The sequence below is a fragment of the Chiloscyllium plagiosum genome, unplaced genomic scaffold, assembly GCF_037043375.1.
Source record: "Chiloscyllium plagiosum isolate Xiang-an unplaced genomic scaffold, Cpla_swu_hap1 HiC_scaffold_32, whole genome shotgun sequence".
NCBI lineage: Eukaryota > Metazoa > Chordata > Chondrichthyes > Orectolobiformes > Hemiscylliidae > Chiloscyllium > Chiloscyllium plagiosum.
This window is the reverse complement of record NW_028270170.1, coordinates 20209544-20235644: the sequence shown is the minus strand read 5'-3', so window position 1 is coordinate 20235644 and position 26101 is coordinate 20209544. Positions and strand designations below refer to the sequence as shown.

Below are 26101 nucleotides of genomic sequence, written 5' to 3'. Positions count from 1 at the left end.
TGAAAATTAGATAAGTCTCTCTAGTCCAATATTGTACCACAAATATTGAGACTTTTGTATGCATCTCAAATATTTTGCCTTGTGGAACATAATTATTGTGGTTTCATTTTCTGTTTAAAGCTACCAATAAGCTCACACAAGAGACACTGTTAAAGGACGAAACTGACAAAATGTTATCGCAGGTGTGCATTCCACACATTTTTACTGCAGTAGTTAGACAAGGCAGCTCATCATCACCTTCTCAAGGGCAATTACGGAGAGGCAGTAAATTCTGGACCAGCCAGCAATGACCATATCCTTTCAATGACAAAAGAAGTCATACATTTAATATTACAAGCAGAAAACTCTGTGTTACTTGCAACTGAGGCACTATAAAATATACTCCAGTAGCTAATAGATACCTTTGACTGTAAGATTTAATGCGGTTGCTGTAATTTATGCAATGGGGTTTTTTTTTGATAAATGAATCTCATGTCTCCATATTGTTCAAATGGGATAGGACAGAAGGCTAGGAGCTAGTTTGCAGGCAATTATGCAACCAGGTAACGTCACAACAAAACCCATGGGTATAGTGCAAATGGTTTTGAAGCATCACATGAAGAGAGGGCTGTGCTCAGCAGGTGGGGTGAGATTCATTTATATACACAGATTCACAACACACAAACAAAATTATAGAGTTCTATCAGCAATACCTGTTTTACAAGATAATAAATGGGTTGCAGGCACAGATGAATGGTTTAACTGCACAAATGATTTTGATTTTGACATGCACACTTGGCAACCTTGTATAAATATATTATGTTCCATTAGTTTGTAATATAATTAATACAGTCATACTCATAGCATTCAGCCGAATATTTCTGTATACCCAATACTCTGCTTCCTAAGTTAATAAGACAACAACCTCCAGAGCAAAAACTAAATTATAATTTCATGAGGTATCTTGTATGGAAACTGAAATTTTGAAAAATAATTCTCTTTGTTTCTCCTAGAGACCAGTTGATTTTGATCGATAGCATGTATGTGTTTGGAAAATATTACTGACTGTCTAAGGGCTAATACCCTAATCAGGTACTCCTCATGAATGGTATGCTTCCAGAGTTTTCATTGAATCCGTATAGGGTGGAAACAAGCCATTTGGCCCAACAAGTCCATACTGACTGTCCGAAGAGAATCCCAACCCGACCCAGTACACTACCTTACATTTCCCCTGCCTAATGTAAATAGCTTACACGTCCCCAAACACTATGAGCAATTTAGCATGGCCAATTCACCTAACCTGCGCATCTTTGGATTGTGGGAGGAAACCAGAGCACCCAGAGGAAAACCATGCAGACACGGGGAGAACGTACCGACTCACTTGCCCGAACCCGGGACCCTAGCGCTGTGAGCCAGCAGTGCTCACCATTGTGCCACAATACTGCCCATATATTTACCTAATCCAAAAACCACAATTCTCAGAAACTTAGAGCTGTAAGTCAGAAATTAGGGGTCAGCACATTAACATGCTCACATGACATTCTGCTTTGCAATGTTTTAGTCAAGTCGCTACACAATTTAATCACAACACAAATCACCTGAAGTCATCTATCACCAAAAACATGTTTAATTTAGATAGCACCTTTCAAAAAGTAAAAAAAGATCTTCACAGGACTGTTATCAAGCAAAGTCTGACAACAAGCCGCAATTATTCAGGCTGAATATGTCATTTTAAGTCATATGATTTATTCTTAGTTATTTAATTGTTCCAATTACAGCCAGTAATTCTTAGCCAAGTGACGATTCAAGACTGGAGAGCTCTTTATAGAGAATTCCAATGTTTAGAAATGTCATATGGCTTAATAATTCTCAATCACATTTTTTGCTATATGTCAAATATACAGAGGAAAATGGCATCAAGACTTGAATTATGGGCTTTTTAATCAGCAGTTAAATGCTTTGCCAAGGGTTCAGCAATTTCCATAAAATAAAAGCAAATTTATTTTCCAGCATTTCTCTTTTGGTTTCAATTTCCATAAAATGTTGGTTTTGTTTTTTGATTTTGGTCTAAGGTTAAATTTCAGCTAATTCACTTAAATCATACTTTACTATAAAAACAATGATATAATTTCATGTGCCATCAATCTAACTATCATCAAGATATAGCAAGGGCCTGATTTATTGATTAACCATCCTTTGATAAATATCCCTGATCCTGAGCTTTCAGAACAGGGAAATTAATTCCAGTCAAATTAATCAATAAATAATGAGATAAAATCTGTATGACATAATCCTGATAAGGTAAAGTCATTTTTGGCACTGAAAATATTTGAATTACTCAATAATTTAAATTAAATAATGTAAATAATGATGATAATTTAGTATTACAACCTTATATCATCAGATAATTAAGCAACTTTAATTATAGAGTAGGTGCATCTGAAACCTAATTTGATGTGCTGCAAAATCATTGTAGCTGCACTTGTTTTTCCTGACTCTGTATGACTGACTGCACAATGTTAATAATTAGACCCTCTCTCTAAGATCAAACCCCATGGGATCAAACTTCAAATACTGAAGTGGCTTTGCTGTCTTCAAGCAGACATTTATGAGCAATAATGGAGTCTGACTGAATCCCGTACCTCTGATGTTTCAGTATGTGCTGAATAAAATATACAGAAATATACATTCCTTGCAAATGGATTTGCAACCTCTCTCAAAATGTTCATGCAGACACATTTAAAATATACCTAATTGCAAGCCTGTCATTAAGTGGACCTTTTTCTTCTCTTGAATGCTCTGGTGGAATGAAAACAGCAGCAGAACAGAAAATCATGACAAGCACAGATGTTCAGTGTATGATTTAATTGAGATTGAAGAAATTCAACAAAACCTTCATTCTGAGCAGATTCAATGGCTTGGTGTTTCCATGTTTTGTATTGTAGCATAATTGATTTGCAAAAGTGCCCAAACACACAAAAACTGTTCTGTACATTGTCATTCCCCAACCATTTCTTTAGAGGAGACAGCAGCAGCAGTAGCTGAATTGAAGTGATAAGTTTTCCTTAGAAATATTAAACAAATCTGAGATTGGACAACCTGTGGTTCTAAGTATTTATGATTCAGAATAATCCACATTAAGGCCTGGATATATCAGAACTTTGCTTTGGAAAGGTACAGATTTCTCTTCATGTTGTGGAGTTAAAAATTCATTGATGTGGAAATGACTGGTACTAGTCCATGCTGGTCCTGTATACTTTATAATTGAACTCCAGTGATATTGGTGCTAGTAGAACACGTTTTTGATACTTCTGGGAATACTTCAATAGTGCTCATCAATAATATAATGAAAATGATTAGCTTATATAAACAGACATAATCAGAGCATTGCAAGTGAAGATCTCAACTCACGGGAGGAGTCCCTCGGTCCTGCGATGGGTCAAATAAACACTAGCAATTCAGTCCGGTTCTGCATGATTTCATACTTTATCACCACGGCTGGGCTCAGGTTGTCCAGCAACACAGAGGTTAAAAGTTTCTGTGGTCATAGGACAAAGCTGCACGAATGGCTTAAAACAAAGACAATTTTTATATAGTTATTAAGGAATCGTACAGCCTTAATTACAGAGCAAATTCAGTAAAATGTAATAAAATGACATTATAGACATAATGTTAAGCCAATGATATTTCCAGGGAACTAACTTTGTTTTGCACATTTTATCTCTCGGCACCTGCATCTCCAAGGTTAGCTAGGATAGTTGGTAATGTCCTATCTAGCTTAGTTAATTCCATACTGTAAAGGAAGCATTGTCTGCTAATCTTTGGTTCAGTTAGTTCAGGAATGCAGCTTTTAGCAGGGTTAAAAGCCATCTTAAACAGAATAGTCAATTTGCAGACTAGAAGCTATTTTGTTATGTTACTCACATTAAGAAGCCATTTTGTTGTTAGTAAAGGCAGGTATTAAATGGTTGTTCCTGACAACAGCCTAAATCCAGATTTTAGATCCTAACAAGTTGCATGACTTACAATCCTTTCAACCATTTCCAATTTTCATTTGTATTGATAGAATGTCACGAGAAGGAAACACCAAGGAAAGAGTTGGTCCTGATGCCCCAATGCTCAGTGATTAAGACGCTGCAAATATCAAGTTGCTGAGGTGCAGAACAGGAGACTCATTACTTAACTTCAGGCTGGTGCAATCCTCCAGGCATCATGAACAGTACCGTTGGAAATGTCTGCTGCCACGAATGCAGTTGGAGACACCAAGGATCCTGGGTTCAGTGCCAGAAATACATCCATGACCACGGCCTTCTGGAAAGGTGAGCAGCTTGCCTCATCTGCACAGAGGTCACGATGAAGGGTTGCATCTGTGTTTTCTGGCCAAGGTGCAAAACCTTCAGCATAGTGTTACAGTAGTTAGCTCTGCTGCCTCACAGCACCAGCGACCCGGGTTCAATTCAACCTTGGGTGATTATCTGAGTGGAGTTTGCAAGTTCTCCCTTTGTCTGTGAGGTTTATCGCTGAGTTCTCCGGTTTCCTCCCACAGTCCAAAGATATGCTGGTTGGGTGGGTTGACCATGCTAAAAATTTCCCCAAGTTGTCCAAGGATATGCAGATTAAGTGGGTTAGCTATGGTAAAAACCTCACGCAATGTCACAGGGATGGGGATGGGGATGGGGTTGGGGGCCATGGCTCCAGGTGAGATAATGTTCAGAGGGCCAGTGTAGACTTGATGGGCCAAATGGCCTCTTTCTGCATTGTAGGGATTCTATGATTCCATGACCTGGCACATTCATCCGCTATAGCTTTGAGGCTCAGTCTATCCAAGCTGCACATGTAGGTGTGGGTGAGAGCTGTGATGCACTGACTCATTGAAGAGAGTTCTTCCTGCATAACATCAACTCACATTGTCTTTAGAAATGAAGAAAGCAAAGGGGATGGCTCATAATTGTGGGTGGGGGGGGGTGGGGGGTGGTAGTGTCATTGGTGGTGGGGGGATGGTGTGTGCGGTCAGTCTAAGCTACAACAGGTGAGAGCCCTGGAGCAGATACGCATGGAATCAGCCAGGATATCTTCATACAGTTGGGATTAATGAATTGCAGATAATAAATGATAAATGCAACTTGGAACATGGTGAAATGGTGCAGGTCATGCTGTCACTTTACAGAGCAGAAGGGTACAAGAGAAGAGCATTACCAAAATAATTCCTTTTGAATTCCACACCGGTTCCAGCACTGCTCATTCTGACTCAATGGGCCCAACTCATCTCTCAGATATTACCAGGGAAGCACACTCCATCAACTTAGAAACAAGCAACTGGCAGGAATGTAGAGTTGGGGTCACAGGGTGTAGGCGCTACATCAGAGTACAGAACAAAATCTCAGAGGCAGAGATATCTGCAGTCTCCCTCAAAAAGAAGAAGAAAGCTATGATGATGCTCTTTGGGCAGGAACATGGAAGATCAGGTGTCAACTTATTGGGATACAGTGCTTAGACAATTAGATACAGATGAGCGAATATCTGACAGAGTGCCAAGATGATGGAAGCTTTGGATTACAGGGGGAAAAGTTCACTGCTGCCGGACGCTCAGAGCTGTGATCATGAAATTGGTCAATGTGAGACGAAAAGTGTGGTGTTGGAAACGTACAGCAGGTCAGGCAGCATCCGAGGAACTGCCCGAGTCGATGCTTCGGGCATAAGCCCTTCATCACGTTCCTGATGAAGGTCTTTTGCCCAAAATATTGACTCACCTGCTCCTCAGATGTTGCCTGACCTGCTGTGCTTTTCCAGCGCCACACTTCTCAACACTGATCTCCAGCATTTGCAGTCCTCATTTTCTCCAATGTGAGATGGTCAATCTCATGGAGAGATACATGCAACAGCATTCAGAATGGATGCAATAGCAGCGTCTTGGCCAAGAAAGGATGCCAGCCTCCCTCAGTCACTCGGATCAACAAGCTAGGAAGCTAATATCCACAGAATACACAAATGAGTAGCTGTGTATAGGATAGTCACACTGTTGGCGCATGATTGCTGGAATGGATATCTGTGGTACTCCTGCAGTAGCCCCAACTAACCCACTTGAAGACCAACCTAAGGCTGTGGAGTTTACTGAAGAGGCTGAAGGTGTGTAACAGTATCTCAGCACCCTCATCTTCTTCAATGATCGACAACAATTTCATTATCATCTAGCTCTTACCTTTAGATGATTTTCATTGACTTCAAATTCTACCATCAGCCATGGTGGGATTTAAATCCAGGTCCCTCGGTCTTTCAATTAATAGTCTAACAATAATGTTGCTAAAGTATTACCTCTGATTAGAGCAAAAACATTTGCAAATGACATCGTGCTGCTTCTGTGGCAGATGATGCAACTTTTGAACGATTTACAAAAACCTCCTGCACATCGCCAAAAGAGTACCCCACAGCAATTCTGCAAAGTTTGGACATGCACCTACCAGGTCTAATTAATCCACTACATTGTGTCTTTCATTCCTATGTTTTTTTTTTGAAAATCAAACTTGGGTGGAGGTAACTCCTGTTTTACTTGGGCAACTATGGGTGTTGCCAGGGTTGGAGGATTTGAGATGTAGGGAGAAGTTGAATAGGCTGGGGCAGTTTTCCCTGGAGCGTCGGAGACTGAGGGGTGACAATATAGAGGTTTATAAAATCATGAGGGGCATGGATAGGGTGAATAGCTCAAGTCTTTTTCCCAGGGTAGGAGAGTCCAAAACCAGAGGGCATAGATTAAGGTGAGAGGGGCAAGATTTAAAAGAGACCCGAGGGGCAGATTTTTGATGCAGAGAATGGTGTTTGTATTGAACAATCTGCCAGAGGAAGTGGTAGAGGCTGGTACAATAATGACATTTAAAAGGCATCTGGATGGATACATGAATAGGAAGGGTTTTGAGAGATATGGGCCAAATGCTGGCAAATGGGAACTAGAGCAGTTTAGGATATTTGGTGAGTATGAACAGGTTGATCCGAATCGTCTGTTTCCATGCTATATAACTCTGTGACCCTAAGTGTAAAACGCCACCTTCCCCAGTGCCCCATGTGAAAGTGTTCAGGTGGATTTCTGATCTCTGCCACCATTTTCACAATGAACAAGAGGCTCTGAGGTATTTGGAAAATTCAGGTCTAAGTTTATTAAAACTAATAGTAACAATGTTATTGTGATGATAGTAAATAATGATACTGAAACAGCAAAATCCATTTTGTTTAACTTCAGCAGTGATCCTGATTTTCAGTGGTAGGTCAGCTGACCATCACAAAAGCTCTGAAAAATTACTGACCACCACACCAAGACTCAACACAACATGTAGAGGTCCAAATGCTTACGTTCTTGCCTGGTCACTGAACAGTGGTATGTTGTTAACCATCTGCTCCTTGCAAGTGTCTTATAATTCCCAAGCAACAATCTGCATTCTCAGTAGGGAGCCAACACATTATAAGGATATCTAAATGTACCATAAACAAGCATGGAGAAAATAGTCAACTTCTGTACAACTCGCCCTAGATCACTGTCTAACCAGGTAGACTCTGTTCAAATGTGCTTGGCATGATTGGCATCAAATCTATTTGTTTCCCTCCTTTGCTTTAATTTAGCCTGATGGTGCTTCAAAACAATGATCTCTGTTAAAAAATTGACATTCGCAATAACCCCCATGCTTTGAAAGGTTTATTTGATTACTGCAGAAAGCAAGCAATTATCAGGGATCATGGCACTTGAACTTCATTTTCCGTCTCAATTTTGTAAATTGTGTTTGAATTTGAATGCACAGATGAGAGCAGAGGCAATTTTATTTTATTTGTTCTTGAGATAAAGGCATGGCTTGTGAGACAAGTATATATTGCCCATCCTCATTGCCTTGGACAAAGTGGTGGTCAGCCATCTTGAATCACTGCAGTCTTTGGGGTGTAGCAACACCTACACTCTGTTCGGAAGGGGGAGTGTCCCAAGATTTTGACGCATCAACAGTGAAAGAACAGTGATATAGTTCCATCTCAGGACGGTATATTTTTTTGGATGGGAGTGTGCAGGTGGTTGTGTTCCATATACCTGCAAGGTAAAAACAATGACTGCAGATGCTGGAAACCAGATTCTGGATTAGTGGTGCTGGAAGAGCACAGCAGTTCAGGCAGCATCCAAGGAGCTTCAAAATCGACGTTTCGGGCAAAAGCCCTTCCATATACCTGCCCTTGTCCTTCAAGATGGAAGAGGTCATGAGTTTTGAAGATTCTTTTAAATGATACATATTTGTTGACTCAGGTACCACTGCACATCAGAGGTCAAGGGAGTGACTGTGGAAGGTGGTCGATAGGGTGACTAATCAAGCAGGCTGGTTTGACCTGGATGATGTCAAACTTCTTCAGTGTTGTTGAAGCTGCACTCATCAAGGCAAATGGGGGGTATCCCATTATATTCTGCCCTCTAAATGATGGGCATTGGGGAATCAAGAGTCAAGATTAGGCTGGTGCTGGAAAAGTACAGCAGGTCAGGCTGCATCCAAGGAGCAGGAGAATCGACGTTGTGGGCAGGAGGCCTTCATCAGGAATGAGTCCTGATGAAGGGCTTCTGTCCAAAATGTTGATTTTCCTGCTCCTCAGATGCTGCCTGACCTGCTGTGCTTTTCCAGCACCACTTTAATCTTGATTCTAAACTCCAGCATCTGCAGTCCTCACTTTCGCCCATTGGGGAATCAAGAGATGAGTTATTCACTGCAGAGTTTGCAGCCTCTGATCTTCTCTTATAGCCACAGGTTTTATATAGCAGGTCCAGTTCAGGTTTCTAGTCAATGAAATCCTCAGGATATTGATCCTGTGAGAGTCAGCAATGTTAATGTCATTGAAAGCAAGGTGCAATGGTTAGATTTTGTTGGAGATGGACATTGCTTGGTGCTTTTATGGTGTGAATCTGTGGTGTAACTTTCTACTTATAAACCCAAGCTTTGATGTTGTCCAGATCTTTTTGCATATGGGTATATATGGCTTCTGACCCTATGATGGAGGGCAGGTCATTGATGAAACAGCTGAAGATGGTTTTGTTTAGGACACTGCCCTGGGGAACTCCTGCGGAGATGCCCTGAACCTGAAATGATTGAGCTATAACAACTGCAACCATCTTCCTATGTTCCAAGATTCCAGTTTGGCTAAAGCTCCTTGATGCCTTACTCAGTCAAATACTGCCTAGGCTAGGGCTCCTTGATGCCTTACTCAGTCAAATACTGCCTTGATGTCAAGGACAGCCTGTCTCACCTCTTTTCTGTAGTTCAGCTCTTTTGCCCATGTTTCGACCAAGATTGTAATTGAGTCTGGAGCTGAGTGACCCTGGCAGAACTCAAACCCCATTCAATACTTTGGTTGTGTTACTTGACGCCCCAACAAACAATTTATTGAAGATCAAGAATAGACGGATTGGGCAGTACTTGGCCAGGTTGAGTATGTCTTGTGTTTTGCACGCAGGAAACACCTGGACAACTTTCCACTTTGTTGGTTAGATGCCAGTGTTGTAACTATTCTGGAACAGCTTGGCTAGAGGCACAGTAAGTTCTAGAACACAAGCCTTCAGTACTATTCACAGAATACCATAGTATCAGAGCCCATTATCTTTCCAGTATAAAGTATCTTCAGCCATTTCTTGAACTGGTTAAAACTGGGAGTTGTATTGCAGAGGACTTTGGAAAGACGCCAATATGGGTCATCCACTCAATACCGCTGTTTGAATTTGAATGCAATACTTCAGTCTTGTCTTTTGCACTGATGTGCTGGGCTCTGCCATCATTTAGGATGAGGATATTTGTAGAGAACTTCATGTCCTGTTAGTTGTTTAATTGCTCATCGTCATTTCCAGCTGGATATGACAGGACAGCAAAGCTTAACCTGATCTACTGGTTGTGGGATCACTGAGACCTACCTACTACATGCTGCTTATTCTGTTTGGCATGCAAATAGTGCTGTGTTACAACTCTAGCATATCAATGCCTCACCTTTGAGTGCATCTTTCATACCTGCTGCACTCTTCATTGAACCAGGATTGATCTCCTGTCTTGAAAGTATGGTAGAGTGGGAAATATGCCAGGCCATGAGGTGTGGTTGAAGATAGTACTGCTGCCAATGGCCAACAATACCTCATAGATGCCCCATACTGAGTTGCATTTAGCATGATGATCGTGCACCTCAACCTGACTGAAGGTATTATCAATGTGAAGACACAATTTCATCTCCATAAAGACTATGTGGTGGTCAATTGTACTGATACCATAATGGACGAATGAATCTGCAACAAATAGATTGGTGGGGACAAAGTCAATGAGTTTTCTTTTCTCACTTGTTATTTCCTCACCATTTGCTGCTGACTCTGTCTGGTTACTAAGCTATTCTTGGTGTTGGATAGTAAAGTCCACCACCCAGAGTCCATTTTGTACCTCTTGACACCCTCAGTACCTCTTCCAAGTTGTGTTTGACAGGGAAGAGTACTGATTCATCAATCAAGGTAAAGGAATAGGGATGAGAAAGAGGTAATCATTAGGAGGTTTCTTTGCCCATGTCTGACTTGTTAATTTCATGAACTTCTAGGGAATTCCAGCCTGACTTTATACCTCTGTGCTAGGATGGCCTTATGTTAAGACCTTGGATGGGGAGGAATTTGTTAAGTGCATTCAAGAAAAAATTCTTTGTCAATATGTAGATGTATCTACTAGAGAAGGAGCAAAACTCAAACTTCACAAATAAGGCAGGGCTGAGCTGTTAGTAGGGGAACACTTTGGGACCAAGGGATTTTACAAATATATTAAGGACAAAAGGGTAACTAGGGAGAGAATAGGGCCCCTCAAAGATCAGCAAGGTGGCCTTGTGTGGAGCCACAGAAAATGGGGGAGATACTAAATGAATATTTTGCATCAGTATTTATTGTGGAAAAGGATATGGAAGATCTAGACTGTAAGGAAATAGATGGTGACATCTTGCAAAATGTCCAGAATACAGCAGAGGGCGTGCTGGATGTCTTGAAATGGTTAAAAGTGGATAAATCCCCAGGACATGATCAGGTGTACCCGAGAGCTCTGTGGGAAGCTAGAGAAGTGATTGCTGGGCCTCTTGCTGAAATATTTGTATCATCGATAGTCACAGGTGAGGTGCCGGAAGTCGAGGTTGGCAAACGTGGTGCCACTGTTTAAGAAGGGCGGTAAAGACAAGCCAGGGAACTATAGACCGGTGAGCCTGACCTCGGCAGTGGGCAAATTGTTGGAGGGAATCCTGAGGGACAGGATGTACATGTATTTGGAAAGGCAAGGACTGATTCGGGATAGTCAACATGGCTTTGTGCATGGGAAATCATGTCTCACAAACTTGATTGAGTTTTTTGAAGAAGTAACAAAAAGGATTGATGAGGGCAGAACAGTAGATGTGATCTATATGGACTTCAGTAAGGCGTTCGACAAGGTTCCCCATGGGAGACGGATTAGCAAGTTTAGATCTCTTGGAATACAGGGAGAACTAGCCATTTGGATACAGAACTGGCTCAATGGTAGGAGACAGAGGGTGGTGGTGGAGGGTTGTTTTTCAGACTGGAGGCCTGTGACCAGTGGAGTGCCACAAATATCGGTGCTGGGCACTCTACTTTTTGTCATTTACATAAATGATTTGGATGCGAGCATAAGAGGCACAGTTAGTAAGTTTGCAGATGACACCAAAATTGGAGATGTAGTGGACAGCGAAGAGGGTTACCTCAGATTGCAACAGGATCTGGACCAGATGGGCCAATGGGCTGAGAAGTGGCAGATGGAGTTTAATTCAGATAAATGAGAGGTGCTGCATTTTGGGAAAGCAAATCTTAGCAGGACTTATGCACCTAATGGTAAGGTCCTAGGGAGTGTTGCTGAACAAAGAGACCGTGGAGTGCAGGTTCATCGCTGTTTGAAAGTGGAGTCACAGGTAAATAGGATAGTGAAGAAGGCATTTGGTATGCTTTCCTTTATTGGTCAGAGTATTGAGTACAGTAGTTGGGAGGTCATGTTGCGGCTGTACAGGACGTTGGTTAGGCCACTGTTGGAATATTGCAAACAATTCTGGTCTCCTTCCTATCAGAAGAATGTTGTGAAACTTGAAAGGGTTCAGAAAAGATTTACAAGGATGTTGCCAGGGTTGGAGGATCTGAGCTACAGGGAGAGGCTGAACAAGCTGGGATTGTTTTCCCTGGAGCGTCGGAGGCTGAGGGGTGACCTTATAGAGGTTTACAAAATTATGAGGGGCATGGATAGGATAAATAGGCAAAGTCTTTTCCCTGGAGTCGGGGAGTCCAGAACTAGAGAGCATAGGTTTAGGGTGAGAGGGGAAAGATATAAAAGAGACTTAAGGGGCAACCTTTTCACGCAGAGGGTGGTACGTGTATGGAATGAACTGCCAAAGGATGTGGTGGAGGCTGGTACAATTGCAACATTTAAGAGGCATTTGGATGGGTATATGAATAGGAAGGGTTTAGAGGGATATGGGCCAGGTGCTGGCAGGTGGGACTAGATTGGATTGGGATATCTGGTCGGCATGGATGGGTTGGACCGAAGGGTCTGTTTCCATGCTGTACATCTCTATGACTCGATGACTCTATGACCAGTGACCATAATTCTATTAATTTTAACATAGTTCTGGGAAAGGATAGGCCTTGTCTGAAAGTTAAAGTTTTAATCTGGAGCCGGGCAAGTTATGATGACAGGAAATTTTAAAAGTTGATTGGGGTAGGCTGTTCACAGGAAAGGGGACGACTGTCAAATGGAAGGTTTTCAAAAGTCAGATATCAAAAACTTCAGAGACAGTATGTTCCTGTCAGAGTGAAGGCTAGTACGACAAGAGAAAACTGGATGTCTAGAGATATTGAGGCTTTGGTTCAGAACAAGAAGGAAACATATGGCAGGTATTGACAGCTAGAATCAAGGGAATCCCTTGAGGAATATAGAGACAATCGGATTACACTTAACAGGGAAATCAGGGGGATAAAAATGGGACATGAGATAGCTTTGGCAGATAAGGGTAAGGAGAATCCCAAGAGATTGGATAAATACATTAAGGGCAAAAGAGCAACTGAAGAGAGTACAGGGCCCCTTAAAGATCAACAAGGCCACCTATGTGTGGAATCACAGAAGATGGGTGAGATGCTAAATGAATATTTCCCATCAGTATCTATTGTGGAGAAAAGCATGGAAGCTAGAGAAGTTGGGAAAGTATGTAGTGATTCTTTGAAAAGAGTCCACAATACAGAAGAGTTGCTGCTGGAGATCTTAAAAGTCAACCAGTCACATGCGGGCCAGAATAGATCAGGATAGCTGATTTCCTTCTCTAAAGGGCAATCATGAATCAAATGAGTTTTTATAACAAACAACAGTAGTTACATAGTCACCATCAGGATAGCTTTTAATTCCAGATTAATTAATCCTATTGAAATGTTTCACACAGAGGGTGGTGTATGTGTTGAATGAGATGCCAGAGGAAGTGATGGAGGCTGGGATATTTACAACATTGAAAAGGCATCTGGATGGGTATATGAATAGGAAGGGTTTAGAGGGATATGGGTCAAGTGCTAGGAAATGGGACTAGATTAGGTTAGGATACCTGGTCAGCATGGATAAGTTGGACCGAAGGCTCAGTTTTCTTTCTTTACATCTCTATGACTCTATGGTAGAATTCAAAATCATGTCCCCAGATCATTCACCTGGGCTCTGGATACCACTATGCCACCACCTCTTCAGCACGGGGGGAATTTTCTAAATCTGTGCTCTCGGAATAAGAAAAACCTTGTTTCTGAGACATTACACTGGAAAGCCAGGCTCAGCGCATTACAAAAACTTCCTTGCTGAGCAATGTTTCACCAGTAGGAGATCCAAGTCAACAAGTTTTACACAAACAAGTCTTGTTTTTCAGGGTGAAACTTCCACCGTCATCATTAAGTTGCACAGTGCATAATGTAAATGCACAGGGAACTCTCCCTGCTTTTACAGGCGAAAAGCACACTAATGCAAGTTGAGTCCAGATTCATACATTTTATATGTTTATGGACTGGCATGGCTAATGAGCACTCACCATTTAAATTTGAGGGCAGCTGACAGAGAAAGTACATCAATTGACTTTAAAATGAATATTTACTGTGAATGGTCTTCAATTTAATCGCACATGACAGAGCAAGTACATAACTTGACTTTAAAATGAACATTTACTCTGTATGGTCTTCAATTTAATCACACGTCCTGACATAGAAGGCAATGCATTGTCTACAGATTGAGATTCTAGGCTTTCCCAAGAAAAAATATAGGAATCCAGAAAAGATCTAACTGCTAACTTTTAAAAAAACCAATAAAACAACAATTAATTTAATGTTGCTGCAGTTTGTATATATATCACAGTGTCAGCCTCTGGAGATTTAAACTGTAAACTGACAATGTTGAACCTTAATGGAACAATGAATAACCAGGAATATAATCAGTATTTTATGCTGCTAGAACTTGCTTTCACTTGTATTGTGTTTCAATATTGGCTGAATGTCTGCAGGATGGAAGATTTAGAAATGACTCACAGCCCCTGTATGATATATGGTGCAGTTGCCTGCAAAGGCATTTACAGCAGGGCTGATACTAAACAGTACAAATATAACAAGAATAGCAAATGCTGGGAATCTGAAATGAGAAAAGAAAATGCCAGGAATGTGATTGATAAGAAATGTCTTCAGCCACAGCCTGTGGAATTCTCTGCCAATGTAAGCAGTTGATGCCAAAACATTGAATGTTGTCAAATAGGAGTTAAACACAGTTCTCAGAGTTAAAGGGTTGAAAGAATATGGGGAGAAATTGGAAACAGAATACTGAACTGGATGATCAACCAATGTCGTACTGAATGACAGCACAGGCTCATCTGGATGGGTATATGAATAAGAAGGGTTTGGAGGGATATGGGCCGGGTGCTGGCAGGTGGGACTAGATTGGGTTGGGATATCTGGTTGGCATGGTGGGTTGAACTGAAGGGTATGTTTCCATGCTATACATCTCTATGACTCTATGACTGAATAGTCTACTTTGGGTGAGGCCCATCTTGGTCTTGGCTGACCATGGGTTCCATCGTCATTGTTCTAGCTTTTTGTTTCCCTAAAGCAATGCCGCTTGTGACTGAAGAGACCAATGAGTGACAGTCCCAGTCGCAAAGGTTACATCTGTATGTGATCGTTAACCTGTTAGAGCTGGTGCACTCCTTCCTGCGTGCCCGCTTGTCTGCTGCAGTGAGGTGTTGGTGCAGGGTGTTTCTCCATCTTGTGTGGTCAGCTACAAGCCTTTCCCAAGACTCTGTAACAACAGTCAGCCGCAAGCCCACTATCCTACTGTTGCTAATTTCTATGCTTCTAGCACATTGCAGGCGAGGCAGCATTTAAAAAGCAAAAAAGATAGGAGATTGGCGCTACAGTTGTACCCTATGATATTGGGAAGTGTCTGAGCCTGGAAAATTATGATGTTGTTGGGTGGTGTTGCATAAGTTGGGGGCATGGGAGGGTGTAAGCTGCAGCTTCTACAAGTCCAATATTGCACCCAAAGCTGCCTGCCAGCAACAACACTGCACTGCCACTCAAGGAGTAGATCAGACCCTGCATTTAAAATCTCCCTCGCCTCACTCTGGTGAATTTGGGATGGGTTCCTGTCCAGCTCAGCCCTGCCCACCAAACCCAGTCCTAATCCATTCACCCCACTACCATCCCGATTGTATCTTTGAGAGAAATTGTTGGGAGAAATTACAGATTCCAAAAGTATAAAAGGAACTTATTAACACAGAGACTGCAGTAATGAGACATATGACAAAACACCCTGAGCTAATGACTGTAAGCTAGTAACCTCATTCAACACCCACACATCATTTAGATCAATAACACCTCCAAGTTTATTGCCCCTGATGATCCCATCAGCCATTAGTTTTAAAATATTTATTCTCCTTTCTCACTTAGGAGATGTGAGCAGTGCTGGCAAGATCAACATTTATTCCTACCTCTTGTAGTACTCAAGAAAGTGGGATGAGTCACTTAAAAAAAAGCATTGAAGTTAAAAGGAAAATAAATTGAAAGATCCCTCTCAGTATGAAGCACCAAATCTTCTCTATCATTTTAAATAATTATCTCTCAACTTCAGCATTCTGCTAATGTCATCAATAGTTATCCATTAAACAAAAATCAGGGAGAGATCTTTTGGGACACACTGTTCAAAATGTATTTATTCCTTGACATTTTGCATTCCATCTTGCACCAATGATTCACTCTGGATATAGAGCTTCAGTTTTCATCTCATCTGCTCCACGGATGCTGCCTGGCCGCCTGTGCTTTTCCAGTGCCATACCTTTTGACTCTGATCTCCAGCATCTGCAGTCCTGACTTTCTCCTGGTGGAATGGAGAGAGTCTGGTGAGGTCAGGGGGACACAACTGAAGAGAAGAAAAATTAAGAGCAATATCTTCCCAGCCCTTGAATGTCATGGCAATGGCAAGAAATATGGAAAAATATACAGAGATTGAAGAAGTCCGAATCTCGATGTGGAGAAGAATTGTTCTGATTTTCCCCTTAATGTTTCAATGACTAGTTTTGAATCTCACTAATAAACTGTCGCTGCCCCATTTCCCTGCATTTGCATCTTAATATTAGCTAACCATACTTCATTTTTATGCAGCTCCATATAATTGAGGAAGTCTTGGTAATCCTTCCATTTGTTCCTGAGAAAGTAAATGGCAACAATTCCTGATTTGTAAATCTGCACAGCTACTTGGCACATGCAGCTCACTACGTGCTTCTCTGGGCGACTATTTTAATATCCCTTCACCAGTGTGTCCTACAATGCCCCACAGTCAAGCTCTTCCTTCATCCAATGAATTTCATATCAACAAAACAATAATCCCACCACATTATCATTGCTGATCTTGGACCTACTCAGAATCCTTCTCAGCCCTTCAGGATCTAACGTTTGAACTCATACCTTTGACTTGCTTGTCCTTACCAGATTTTTGTGCACAGATACACACAGCTATTTTATGCATCTATAAAGAACATATCTTGGCACTTACACTTCTTGGCACTTACTCACTTTGCATCCACCTGGAGGCTGCCAACCTCTGTAGCTTTTTGGCCTGACACAGAACAGGTTAGCAGTTGTGGAAGATGAGGTGGGTGAGAGTTATTGAGTCCAGATGTTGCATGCAACAATGAAGTTGGTAGCTTCATTAACATTAGCAAGGTTTGTATGTCGTGGCATAGTTAGAGCCAATGTGCAACAACAGAGAGAAGATGGTGACAATTACCATGGGAGCACAGAAGATCTTAGACCTTTCTCCAGCACTGCTGTACATTCTTTCTGAGCCTGGAGACAATAATGGCCCAGGACATTATTTGTGTCCAAGTCAGATGGGTTTTACATATGGCACCAGCAACTTGTATGCCAGACGTCCTGGTAGCAGTAGAGATTTTGCTTCTGCAGCCATATGATTGCACAAAGAGAATGCCATAGAGGTTAGCAGGTGATAAGACAGTGTGAGGAAAGTCATTATGAGCCATGATGGGACATATGCCCTGAAACTAGCACTTAGCTTAAAAATGGAGAAACCCAGCCCTAGGCTTAATGAGAAACCTAAGTAGGTAATGGTAGTCTAAGTATATCTCTACCTCAGATGCACAGATACATGTACACACTCTAATATATAGGTTCATAGCTTTAATACCAAGACTTCCTCAATTATATGGAGCTGATTTCATTAATATTTAATATTAGTCATACAAATTATTTCCGTAATATTCTTAACTGTCCAAGGATGTACCAAAGTAATGCTTCCCAAATGTTTTCCAACTGTGAACCCATTTTGAAAATTGTCACAACTCTCAAGTGAGAAATGAGTGGGGTTGGAGACCCGCATTAATTGGAGCCCTCTCTGTAAATGTGGGATGCAATTGCTATAACTCAGTTAAAGCTCCATGAGTACCATTACTACCTTGAAGCTCGGAACCCCCAAATTTCACCTTGCAATCCCACTAGGGCTCCTTTTCCACTTTGAGAATTCATTCCCCAAAGCAGTTTACAGTCAATGAAACACCTTTAAAATGCAGTCTCTGCTGTGATATAGGAAGTCAACTTACGCACAGCAATGCCCCATGAATAATGACCTTGATAATGACCATATCATAATTGAGAGAATTATAGTCTGAGATCATCCTTGCTCTTCTTAAAAACATCATCTTTGGATCTTTTATATTTGCCCGAGATAATACTGGTCAACCTTCAAATGCAGCATGTCTCTGTATCAATGTTCTGAATGGTTCCAGGTTGAACTGCATTTGTAGTTCCTTATAAAATAAGCTTCCAGTCTCATTTTGCCTGCTGGTAAAGTGGGAAGATAAACAGTAAATGTCCTCAGAGAATAGAGGCAGGGGAAAACTCAAAATGTAAGCCAACTGCTACTTCAGATACAATTACCAGCTGTTACGAGTCGATATAAACAGTTGAGATATCAGTATGGTGTCTGTCTTTAGAGTGCAGAGATACTGCTAAAGAAAATCTGATGATCTATGGATCTACTTACCCACCTTTAAAGATATCCTGACAACGACAGTGTGCTCTCATTAGCAGGACAAGGGCTGCCACATAAAGTATTGGCCCCTGCAATTCTACACACATCGAGATATCCCAATGATACATGCACCTCCAAAAGAATCGTTGATTACAGTTATACCAATGTCCTTCTCTTAAAACTTTGTGCTATCAGTTTTAATTTGTTTGAATCTTCTTCCACAGACGACAACAAGTCTAGGAGGGTCGGTCCAATTTAGTGAAGGAAAATCCATAAAGCACTGGAATGGTGTCTTGAGATGCCAGCTGATTTCTCCAAAGCTGGAGAAAAAGCAAAGTCATTAACCTGGAAATATTCTGGATAGTTTGCCCATTGATCCTTTCAATGTGTTCAAACTTTATCACAAAATAGGACCACAAATACCGGTATGCATTCATTCAACTCATCTTTACTATCGGAAAAGTAATGGTGTACTCCATGTAGCTTTCTTTTGCGTTGGCCCAGTCAGGTTCTCTCCTAACCCTGTCACAACATGCAATGTTTCCAGTCACATTAGGCAACAGGAAAGCTCCATGTCTCCCAGCTGAGACCCAATATATTCTCTTTAACAGATCATTTCCCAGGCCCAGAGCCAGACAACGCTGTGAGGTTCTGGAGACAATTCTGATGAAAGAGCTATCCAAAATGACACCCTATCTTCTCCATATTCAATTATTGCCAGAGGTGCTACATAGTGATCTAATTTCAGTTCCCCAAAATTTGCAGATTTTTTGCACTTGCATTTCTTAAAATGTAGTTGTTGTAGTAAAAGATAAAGTGAGCCAGAAAGCAGTAAAGCTCAAGCAGATCATTTGGTTATCCAGCATCTTCTGAGCTGTGCATTGTGATGGTCCTAAGGGAGGGAGCAGATGATAAAGGGGGCACTCCAGTATCCAGTGAGATGGTGGAATGCTGAAGAAACACAGGGAGAGAATTTCGAGCAAAGTAACAGGGCAGTTCAACATCCCTGGGCTAGGAAAGGAAATAGAAATCACCCAGTGTTTCTGCCACTTGTTACTGTCCAGAAGAAGATAAGACACAAATTGGTGCTAATGACTCCCTACCCCCAAATGCCTCCAATCCATTGACAATCACTTAAAAACAGTTAGGTGGCATAGTGACATAATGGTTAGCACTGCTGCCTCATAGCACTAAGGACCTGGGTTCAATTCCAGCCTTAAGTAACTGTTTGTGTGGAGTTTGCATGTTCTCACTGTGTTTGTTTCCACTGGGTGCTTCAGTTTTCTCCCAGTTTAAAGATGTGCAGGTTATGTGTATTGGCCATGCTAAGTTGCCCCGTAGTGTCCAGGGATGTGTTGATTAGCCATGCTAAATGTAGGGTTATGTGGCTGGGTCTGAGTGGGATGCTCTTCAGAGGGTTATTGCTGACTTGATGGGCTGAATGGGCTATGTCTGTACTGTAGGGATTCTATGACCAATCAGTATGACTGGAAAGCTTTAGGAGTGCATTGACACCGAACTAAAAAAAGGGTAAATCAAATATGGAGAAAATATGTTTTATTTTTAAATTGAAAAGCAGAATTATTACAAACCAATATTTTTTTTTAAATCCCCAATTCATAAAATAACCATCAAACACACTTCTTTCAGAAAACAATCTGTAAATCTGTAACTGAAAAATAACAAGATAGATTCAAATACCAAATATAGACATCGACAAAATATGCATAAACACTCCTGAATTGAAACAGTTAATTAACTTCCTTTGTATTATAGACATGCTCAGTGCACAAGTACTTTGGATCACAAAGGGTTAACATTGGCTGCAAAAGTGCTAAACCTTACAGTAAGCAGCATAGGGTAGCAATGTTACAGTAGGCTCTGGTACAATCATTCAAATCGTGTCGTAACTAGCTGTTCTCACACCCACAGCCCTGGCACTTTCAAATGAGGCTTATGCCTGCCTTACTATTAGAAAACAGCAGAGCGATTCCACTAATTATCCAGAATGGTTACACAGAGGATTTATGCTACTTATATGGTGACTGTACGATGTACGTAGCTCATTGAAATCTCAGGCTGATCATTGCTGAAGCTACCACAGGCTCTTGTGAGTATCATGGTCTTATGCTTTCATTTTGATGATTCTTTGGAAGGCAGAATGCTACCAGAAATCGAGCAACCTGTGTTTGTATTTTGGCTGATCCTAAATACTACAGCTTGGTGATCAATTATGCAGTGGCATTGTTAAATGCTCTCAGAACCTAGCTGGCTGAGAATTGTGTTGCAACACATTAAATTCTATTAGGATGGAAGAGGGAGGACTCTAATGCAGCTGAGGGGGTTGTTTTAATTTCTTTGGTGTTAAAACCTGTAAGAAATAAATGATACAATCCAAGGAAATTCAGTTGGTGATTTGAAGTGAAAGATGGGAATAAATCCAATTTGAAATTGTTCAGCAATTTCCAGCTACATCTCTACTGTGCTAATAAAAATGCTTAAATGTGGTCAATTCTGGACTGGCAAGTATGTGATCATTGCTTTTTTTCCTGAAGGTGCCAACAGACACCATTATTTCCAAGGTTTAAACAAGTTCTGCTGTTGGCCTTTCTGCTGCATAATTCTATTAACTGTTGGCAATCTGTTTTTAAGCAACAATCCCAACTTACAGTACATTGGTCAACCGTGTATATATCTATATATATCTCGATATACTTTTCAAAAATAAGTCTGGCAAAAGCTGGCTAAAGGATGTAGTGAGCTTTCTTCATGCAAATAGGAATACTTCCTCAAGATGTTCTTTTAATTCAGCTTTAACTGCAGTCAGCATTATCAATTTAAAGCACAGATGTTTCAGAAAGATTACGAAGGAAAACCCGGCAATTATTGCATAAAAATCAGCATTTTCAAAAACTTTAATTTTCCAGAGATAGTGCAGTTTTGTAAATGTGTCCTTTATGATAAAAGGCAACATGTCCATAAAGGGTTTCAGATAACCTAAGCTGCTAAAAGGAGTATTTTTCCCAAATCATATCTGTTAATATATTGAATACAGTCCTGTTTAGATTGTTAAATTGATCTCCTTTTATTTTGGCACATTTCATGCTTCATGTCTCCTTTGGTAACTTGTCCTGGCTTCTGTAAAAAGCAGGATCACGGACTATCATCAAGAAAACCGATATATTATCTCTGAAGTGACCAGGAAGGTTGATGAGGGCCGAGGGGTAAATATAGTCTATATGGATTTCAGTAAGAACTTTGATAATGTTCTACATGGTAGGCTGCTCTGGAAGGTTAGATCGCATGGAATCCAGGGGGAGCTGATGAATTGGATAAATTGCTGGTAGGAAGCAGAGGGTAATGGTGGAAGGATGATTGGAGGCCTGTGACGAGTGGTATACCCCAAGGGTCGGTGCTGGGCCCATTGCTGTTTGTCATCGATATCAATGATTAGGATGGGAATGTGCATGGCATGATTAGTAAGTTTGCAGATGACACTAAAATAGGTGGTATCATGGACAGTGAGGCAGGTTATCGGAAATCGCAGCAGGACCTTGATCAGCTGGGGAAGTGGGCCAAGAAATGGCAAATGGAGTTTAATAAAGATAAGCATGAGGGCTTGCATTTTGGAAAGTCAAATCAAGCTTGGAATTTCATAGTAATTGGTAGGGCCTTAAGGAATATAGTGGAACAGAGGGAGCTCGCAGTTCAGGTTCACGATTCTCTGAAAGTGGAGTCACAGGTAGATTGGGCAGTGAAGAAGGCTTTTGGCACTCTGGCCTTCATCAGTCAGGGCATTGAGTATAGAAGTTGGGAAGTTATGTTGCAGTTGTACAGGACGTTGGTGAGCCCACGCTTGGAGTATTGCGTTCAGTTTTGCTTATCTTGCTATGGGAAGGATGTTATTAAACTGGAAAGAGTGCAGAAGAAATTTACAAGGATGTTGCCAGGACTCAAGGGTCTGAGTTATAGGGAGAGGTTGTGCAAGTTAGGACTTCTTTCTTTAGGGCATAGGAGTCTGAGGGGGGATCTTATGGAAGTATATAAGATCACAAGAGGTATGGTTAGGCTGAATGCACTCAGTGTTTTTCCCAGGGTTGGGGAATCGAGAACGAGAGGGCATCAGTTTAAGGTTAGAGGGGAAAGAGTAAAAGGGAACAAGATGATTACAAGATGATTAGGGGTTTAGATAGGGTTTACCATGAGAACCTTTTTCCAACTATGGAGTCAGCTATTACGAGGGGGCATAGCTTTAAATTAAGGGGTGGTAGGTATAGGACAGATGTTAGGGGTAGATTCTTTACTCAGCGAGTCATGAGTTCATGGAATGCCCTGCCAGTAGCAGTGGTGGACTCTCCCTCTTCATGGGCATTTAAATGGGCATTGGATAGGCATATGGAGGATTTTGGGCTAGTGTAGGTTAGGTGGGCTTGGATCGGCGCAACATCGAGGGCCATAGGGCCTGTACTGCGTTGTATTTTTCTACTCTATGTTCTATGGAACCTGAGGGGCAACGTTTTTACACAGAGGGTGGTAAGTATATTGAATGAGCTGCCAGCAGAAGTGGTTGAGGCAAGTACATTAACAACATTTAAAAGTTATTTGGACAAATACATGGTTAGAAAATGATTAGAACGTTCTGGGCCAAATGCAGGTAAATGGGGTTAGTGTGGATAGCACAGACTAGTTTGGGCTGAAGGGCCTGTCTCTGTGCTGTAGGCATCTATTACTCTCTCAAAAGCCATTATGCACAGGCTGTCTCATCAGAAATTAACACATTTCAAAGTGCGTTTATACAACAAGTTTTGCATTCCCATGAAATGATCTGACACCAAAATGGAAGTGATAGGAGACCTCATGGCAGAGGCTGTTTCACTGACCCTCCATCAGGGAAATGAGCAGTGCAATGCCAAACCTGGGTTTCTCTCGAGGTCTTCGCTGTTGGAGAATAGAACAATCTCACAGCAGCAGGAGAATGGTGCAGAGTAATGTTTCTATCACTCTATTTCAAAATAAAGCTCAGCCCAACTTCAGAAAAACAGTTCTTAATACCTATGCATTTGTGATCATGGACTTTTGTTTTGTAATGTTTATGTGAAAGATGCATTGCTCCAATCCATGTACTGTTTACCTTATCTGAATGAATTTTCCCAAGTTAACACCAAATTAGAGGTAATTTTGTGATGTGGGCATGCATCCAACCTCTTCTTTGATATCATTTAATACATCACTTCTCAAACTTGCAAGGAACAAAACTGTAGTTAAAGACAAGACTTAAAGACAAGTCATGGGGTTGACTTTTATATAATGAAATGTTTAAGGAATCAACATACATGCTTGATTTGAGCCAATATAAAATACAAGCGAGCTGTTGAAATGGAAAAGCCAGCAATAGTGAAACAAGCTGTCTATTATTTACTTTATTTTATAACCTTATTATGAATTCTGTACATTTCATCTTCAGGGTTATACTTTAGTTCTGAAATTATTGGCTTTTCCTGAAAATCTACAGATGCCTGTTACACAAGGTATACAAAAATATACAGTTTGGTTTTTGTGTGTCCCTGGTGGTGGTGGAAGTAGGGGATGTAAAATGCAATGCACAGCCCATCCTTGGCCCCATCGCAATTTTACCACCGGCATGGTCAGCATTGGCCAACCTGCCATCAGCTAATCAATTGAACCCCTTAAAAGTGGGAAATCGACACCTACTTACAGGCACCATTGTGCCACTGATCAAAGTAAAGCAGCAGATGGGAGCAGCCTTCACCAGGTGGCCAGCCCTGTCAGGTTTCCCTGTGCGGGCTGGTGTTGGGTAAGGGTGACTATGTAACTGCTGCCAGGGTCTATTGCAGCCGTAATACCATTGGGTATTAATACTCCCTGATTCCTCTGAAATTTGTCTCTCAGATCCTCATCCCCACTCCTCTTTCTGACACCCAATACTTACAAAGTTTCAAAGCATTTCTCAACACCCTTCAAGCCCTGAATGTAGTACTGATCATGGACACAGCAATACTGCCAGTACTCGGGCTTCTTTTCGGTAGGACTCCGAAGTTGGCCTTGTTGCCTGGACAAGCTGAAATATTGCTTTCAGCTAGCTGCAGAGGAGTTGTTCTGACCCAGGCAGGTACCCTCTGCCTTTTTTGCTTGCTATAATTGAGCCTTATGCATTTTTAACAAGGCCAAACATCATGCGGCTGACTTTTACATGAGCAAATATGGTATATTTGGATGTTTTAGTCAATGAATTATTAACAGGTGTTTTCCAAACCATGCACCTAATTTGTAATGATAATGTTTATTCTGGGAACATTGAGTGCTCACATTTAAGCTTTCCACTACACATCTTGCAGAATGACAAAGTCTCGGGATAATGTATTGAGATTCTTCATACTTGCTCATCAAATCTGGCTCGACCAGCAATTTTTGCCCATTCCTAATTGTACCCAGTGAGACACTTTCTTCAACCTCTGCAATATCTGAGGCATAGGGAGACCCTGTTAGGAAGGCAGTTTCAGAATTTTGACCCAGTGAATATATAGTTCCAAGTCAACATAGAGTGTGACTTGGAGGAAGTTCCCAGGCATCTACTGCCTTTGTGTTTGAAATAGTAGAGGTGATGGATTTGGAGCCTTTGTAAGTTATTACTGTTTATCTTGCTTGCTGCCCTTTGTATATCTGTGGTGAAGGGAGTGAAAGGTGAAAATGGACAATGTGGTAACAATCACTGTTTTGTCACGATATTGAGATTCTCGACTATTGTTGCAGTTGCTCTCATTCAAGCACTTGGAGAGTATTCCATCAGACCCCCAACTTGAGCTTTGTAGATGGTGGACAGGCTTTAGGGACAGGAGTTATTGACTGCAGGATTCCTAGTTTCCAACCTGCTCTTTAAGCCACTGTACTTATCTATCTTGTCTCGTTCAGTTACCGGTCAATGGTAACCCCCAGGACTTTGACAGTGGTGGACTTAGTGATGGTAATGCCATAGAATGTCAAGAAGAGAGAGTTGGAGATGTCACCACTTGAATGGTGAGAATGTTACTTCCCAAAATGGTTCACATAAAATCCCAATCAGCCAGATCATTTCATACTTTTAATCCCTGTACTGAATAAGCTGATACAAATCTAACATCAGTGAGAGTATACTGTGGTATCAATACAAAAGTTTGCACAGATGATTTCAAAATAAAGGGAAGCATGCTAGGTCCAATTGCAACAATATCTATTGGAATATTTCATTAAGAGAAAGGAAATGAATGGGTAGAAGGGTGTGATTTCAACCATGTCGCAAAATAATCCCATCCTTTTTATATGGATACCTTCCCTTTGTTTCAGTTATCTCAAAATGATAATATATCATTAAGTGTTATGCAAAATTCTCTATGTTGTCTTACGGTATAGATTCTAGATGAGACAGCTTCATACCTTTAAGACAGTTAAGGACATTACAATGTGAAATTTAGATATAAAAGATATCTGCTTCACCTTTAGTCAGTCATGGAGTTTACTCAGTTATGCGTATGTAATGTACAGTATCATCACTAAGCACA

General features: G+C 41.1%; 1 protein-coding gene across 3 annotated transcripts in view; it reads left to right on the top strand.

The window, feature by feature from the left end:
- Positions 1–20385: 20385 nt before the first annotated feature.
- Positions 20386–26101, top strand: part of mpp3a (MAGUK p55 scaffold protein 3a) — an 85046-nt gene continuing 79330 nt past the window's right edge. For all 3 annotated transcript variants that reach the window (XM_087977849.1, XM_043675047.2, XM_043675046.2), the window contains exon 1: positions 20386–20655. The gene's annotated coding sequence lies outside the window, so the exon portion shown is untranslated. The remainder of the gene's footprint in view (positions 20656–26101) is intronic.